The sequence below is a fragment of the Cervus canadensis genome, chromosome 3 (genome assembly GCF_019320065.1).
Source record: "Cervus canadensis isolate Bull #8, Minnesota chromosome 3, ASM1932006v1, whole genome shotgun sequence".
Classification (NCBI taxonomy): domain Eukaryota; kingdom Metazoa; phylum Chordata; class Mammalia; order Artiodactyla; family Cervidae; genus Cervus; species Cervus canadensis.
This window is the reverse complement of record NC_057388.1, coordinates 73,061,716-73,067,415: the sequence shown is the minus strand read 5'-3', so window position 1 is coordinate 73,067,415 and position 5,700 is coordinate 73,061,716.

Below are 5,700 nucleotides of genomic sequence, written 5' to 3'. Positions count from 1 at the left end.
GAACAGGAAGGGAGGAGGGAAGGGAATTACAGAAAACCAGTTATTTTCAGCACACAGCCTAGGTGATCTGAGGATTGCCAGGAGTCAAGGCTTTAAAGACGGGTATTATTTTTGCTGTTGCTAGTCAGTTCATTTCACTATGCATAACCCTTCTTATATTCTGAAAGAGAATAAAATCAAATGCAGGACTGGTCCAAGGACAGGGGCTACCTCAGCTTTCCTTTCTGGAGGCCCTGGAGGGCTCTCCTTCCCCTTCTCAGCTCCTTAGGAGCATCCTTTTTGTTGGCATCCCGGACAACCCCTCACCCCAGGTGGAAGGGCTAGAGAGGCTTCCTAAGTCCCTTCTCCATCACTTCTGTCCCCCCACACTCACTCACCATCTTAGTTAAAATCAAGTGAAAATTCTAACTGCTCTGAAAATGAATGAGAATGTTCACTCTTTGGGACCCATCTGTTCTACTCTCAATTCTAGTGATTCTCCAAGAGTGGTTCTCTGACCATCTGAGCATAGTCTCCTAGATGCCTATCGAAAATGCACACTCTTAGCCTCCCTCCCCTGTAGAAACTCTGGGGGTGCAACCCAGAAAAGCACATTTCCAACAGGCAGCTCCAGGAGTCCATTAAAGTTTGGAACCCCCAAACTTTGGAACCCCATTATTCTGCACAAGTTCCTTATTTCTTTCCCTTCTCTCTCTTGTTTCCCCTCATCTTCTCTTTTTCTTTCCTTATTCCCTGTGACTCTTGCTCACCTGTCTCCTCCCTTCTTCCTCCTCCTTAATGTCAAGGCTTCAGAGTAGCCCAGTGAACTATTTTTTTTTAACTTTTATAGTTAAAAAAAATAACTATAGTATAGTTCATTTACAATATTGTATTAGTTTCAAGTGTACAGCAAAGTGAATCAATTAATATATATACACATATATCCACTCTTTTTTAGATTCTTTTCTCATATAAGTCACTACAGAATGTTGAGTAGAGTTTCCTGTGCTATACAGTAGGTCCTTAGTAGTTATCTGTCCTATACATAGTAGTGTGTATGCATCAGTCCTGATTTTTTAACATATTCAAGTCCCTGAGAAACTCAGCGAGGAGGGAAAACAGAAGGTATATATTTCTTACTGCCTTGTTTGCCCCCATAAAAGAAGGGTAGACATGAAGCTACCTTCTCCAAGCCCCACCTTTGGGAAATGCATCATTCTTTAAAGTACACAGAGGCATCCCTTGCAGTATAGAAGAAAACCTTAGAGGTTGGCAGTATCCTTTAGAGAAACAGTACTGGTGTGATGTCCCAGGGTGGGCCAGTGAGTACCTGCCTCAGATCAGACACCTGGGTCCCCTCCCTGGATGGCACAGGTGATGAAGGCATTGAGGGAGATGGAGCCAATTGGACAGGAAGTGGGGGAGAAGGGAGGTGATCAAGGAGGGTGTCTGCACAGAGCTGGGGGCGAGTGCCACCAAGGTCCTGAAACTCTGCTTTTGTTTTCACAGCTTCTACAGAAAGAGACCAAGATGAACACAGAGGTGAGCTCTCTAAGAGGACCAATTTAAGGATGCTTTTCTTGCAGCATGCTTCATTTCTCCTTCACAGAGCGTCTTCCCCTCCAGAGCTTTCGGAAACACCAGCACAAACTTGAAAACGTGTCCCCTGCATCCTGCCACGCACACGGCTCTGGTGATAGGGGAAGAATTCAGCCCCTCTGAGCTCTTATCTGTGCCTGTCCAGCTTCAGTTAGATTAGAATTTATCTACCTCAGTTAATCCTGAAACAACACTCGTGGGCTGGGGTGGAGCGGGCTACAATGGAGCATGGCAGCTGCTGGGCCCTAATGTCATTCTGGGGACAATTAACTCTGCTTATGAGGCTCTTCCTCTGCATCAGCTCCTTGTATTCTCACTTCCACTGAACCTGTTCTGCAATCCAGCGAGCTGCCTCATTTCTTTGTACCTTTGTTTTTTCCTGACCAATCAGCCCTTTCTGCTTTCACTCCCTTCAGGTCCAGCCTAGACCCTGGAGTCCTCTCTTCCACTATGACTGTGCTCATGCTCCCAGCTCCTTTCCCCTTGTCCTCTTGATCCTGCATGGCCAGCCTAGAGACCATGCCCAGAGGATGGTGGTCTTGGGTGAGTGGCACAGTTTCATGCACAGTTTGAAGCTGACAAACTTCTCAAAACCCTCATCTGGGTACTCAGCATGCCCACCAGGCCCCCTCCTTGGCCCCCAGACAGCTCTCTTTCTCTCTGCCCTGAATAGCCAGGTCTGGTCTTCCTCACTCCTCCCAGCTCCTTCCTCACTCTTAGCTTCTGATCACCTTTTACTTTACTCTTAGCTTCTGATCACCTTTTACTCTACTCTTAGCTTCTGATCACCTTTTACTTTGTGGAGAAAAATTGGAACCATCAGACATCATCTCTGTCAATTTCTGCCTCCCCATCTGTCTTGTTTTTCTTCCTAGAGGAAGGTTTGTTTATCAGTGAGAGAGTTCCAGACTGCGAGTAAAGAAAATCCCAATTCAATGTGGTTTTTGTGCTGGAAGTCCAGATAGAGGGCAGGATCCAGAGCAGGTTGATCCAGTGGCTCAGCCATCTCAACAAAGATCCAGGATCTTTTCATCTCTTTGCTCTCATCCAGGTGTTGGCTTCATCTGGGAGATAGTGGCCCTCATGGCTATAGGATGGCTGCCAGCAGCGGTTGGGGCTACATGCATCCTCATCCACTCTGAGTGGGAGAAAGAGATGGATTCCTGCAGCTCTCCCAGAAGAGTGGGAGCCTCCTTTCTTGAAGTTCCAAGTGCCTTTTTAGGCCTCATTGGCCAGATCTGGGTCATACGCCCGTTCCTGGACCAGTTACTGTGTCAGAGGAGCCAGGATTTTGCCAACTAGCTTAGACTAATCAGGCTCAGCTAGAGCATCTTCTCCTCTACCCCAGAGCTGGATCTGGGAAGAAGAAAGGGGAATGAAACTTCAGGAAAGGACCTACTGCATCGCATCCCAGATATTTCTTGTGACTGTGGGTCAATTGAAAAAAATGCAAAGTCGAGAATTATGTTTTATGGGAAAACTTACTGAGAACTTAAGCCTGGGCTGCAGCTTCTGTTATAGCTCTGAGGGACTGCTCTAAAGAGGTAAGGGACGCGCCAAGGATATATAGAAGTTTTTGCAAACAAACACAAAAAACAAAAAAACAGGTAGTTGGAAGGTAATCAAAAGATTACTATTAATTAAAGGAAAACAGTTATCTCAAATTAATGAATTTATCACTTTTGTGTGTATGAGAAGATGCAAGAGTCTAGAATTATTGAAATCATTCTTTTGATATGCACCTTAGCTATCCCAGACCAGTATCCTACTCCTTCCCATCCTGAGGGGACACCATTGTGGGCATCTTCAGAGGCTTCTGGCTTGGTGGCCTCAACATCCTTTGTTTACTGGCATGACAAGGAACACTGTCCACACTCAGAACTGAAGACTCTGCTACCTGTTCAGGTTCTGTACCACCTGTCTGAATTCCTCTTTGACCAGCTGCATTGTTCAGCTTGTTTCTGCTAGTTCTTTCCCATCAGCATTTCCAGCTGCTTTAGTTTTTACTTTTTCAGAACGAAACAACGCCTGAGGTCTTCTCAAGCTACTGTAATCCTATTTTCTCATCCCCTTCAGAGGGGGGGTTGTTGACATGCTCAAACTGCTGTAGTCTTCCTAGCATTATACTGAAATTCATCTTTAAAAAGTAGTTTTTAAATATAATTCTAAAAGAAACAGGTACCTCTATGATCATAGCAGCACTGTTCACAATAGGCACAACATGGAAGCAGCCTAAATGTCCATTGACAGATGAATGGATAAAGAAGACGTGGTACATGCATACAGTGGAATACTACTCAGCCAGAAGAAGAAGGAAATAACGCCATTGCCACAACATAGACACAACTAGAGATTGTCATACTAAAGTGAAGTAAATCAGAAAGAGAAAGACACATATTGTATGATATCACTTGTATGTGGAATCTAAAATATGGCAGAAATGAGCCTATCTACAAAACAGAAAGAGACTCATTGACACAGAGAACATACTTCTGGTTGCCAAGGGGGAAGTGGGGAGGGAGAGATGGACTGGGAGTTTGGGGTTGGTAGATGCAAACTATTACATTTAGAATGGATAAACAACAAGGTCCTAATGTATAGCACAGGGAACTATATCCAATCTCCTGTGATAAACCATAATAGAAAAGAATATAAAAAAAGAATGTATATACATGTAAAACAAAAAACAAGTTTTTTTAAAAAAATTTATTTTTGTAGTAGTGTCAACACACAGACCTAGAACAAAACTCAAAAGCTACAAAATGTTAAATAGTCAAAAAGTGAGTCTCCTCACTACCTCATAACCCCAGCCTCCCCTACCCCAGGGTTGACCTCTGTTAACCATTTTCTGGTGCCTCTGCCCTCTTATCCGAAGGCCCCATGACTTGCTCTAATGCTCATGGTCTTGGAAATTGTGCAGAAAGAGTAGGAACTTTGCACTCATATTAAGCTCATAGAGCCTGGCTCAGTAATAGTTCTGTCAATCATCAACCACCCCTTCTGTTCTATAATTTTGACTTTCCTTCTTTGGTGGCTTTTCTCTCTCAACCTTTTAAAAATATTCCCAGACCATGGGACCCCCTTTAACTAGCCTACCTTCTCTTCTGCCTTTACTATGACCCTGTGACCCCCTTCTCACTTCCATTTCCTGTCTAATTCCTGGGCAGCCTGACATGGTCCTCACTGCTCCGGTAAAACGTCTCAGAGCTCTCTCTCTCTCTGGAAGTGATACCTCCCTTGTGTGGATTTCCATAGCCCTTTAATGATCATTTTTTTTGTGACCTTCCATTCTCTGACTTGGGTAGAGCTGTCCGCGTGCCTCCTTCATCTTAGCATCCCCACAGCATCTGACCTGGTGCCTTAAACACCATACACCATGTGTTCTTGCTGAGTGGCAGTTGACTCAATGATGGGATGATTCAGAGACGGTCTAGTCATCATGTACAGCAATCCAGAGCTTCGGTGGATCAGTGAAAATGCAGAGGAAGAGAAACCTGCAGTGACTTGAGGCTGGCTGGAGCGGGGAGGGAGGAGCAGGTTCTCAGCTGCAGTCAGCCCTTTGGTCTCAGAGGATTTGTCCAAGGCAGCAAAGACTCCCAGGATTTCCAGCACGTCATGCTGGGTGCCTGATAGAATTTGCGGAGCCCCTGGCCTTTGCCCGGAAGTTCAGAGCACAGTCTGTCAAGTGAGGCTGGTGGTTGGAGTCTAGCACAGAACATGAGGATCCAGGTCAGGGTGGGATGGCCAGGTGGAAGTGCCCAATTGGCATTCCTTCCTGGGTCTGGAGCTTGGAGGAGAGGACAGGTCACCGTGCACGATGTTGGAGCCTTCAGCACAACGGTGATCTTGGAAACCTTAAGAATGAGAGGCACCCCTCCCCTACTCAGGGAATACAGGGAGGAGAGAAGACCAGGGGGACAGGATTGAGCATGGGGGAATGTGCACCACCAGGGTGCAGGATGAAGAGGGAAAGCGGTGAAGGGTGAAAAGGAAATCTTGCTGGGAGGTGAGGGAAGACAGGGAAGGAGTGAATTTTAAGAAGGCCCCCTCAAGTATCAAACAGGAGTGAGGCTCACGAGAATGCAGCCTAGGGAAAGCCCTTGAATTTGGCGAAGATCTGAG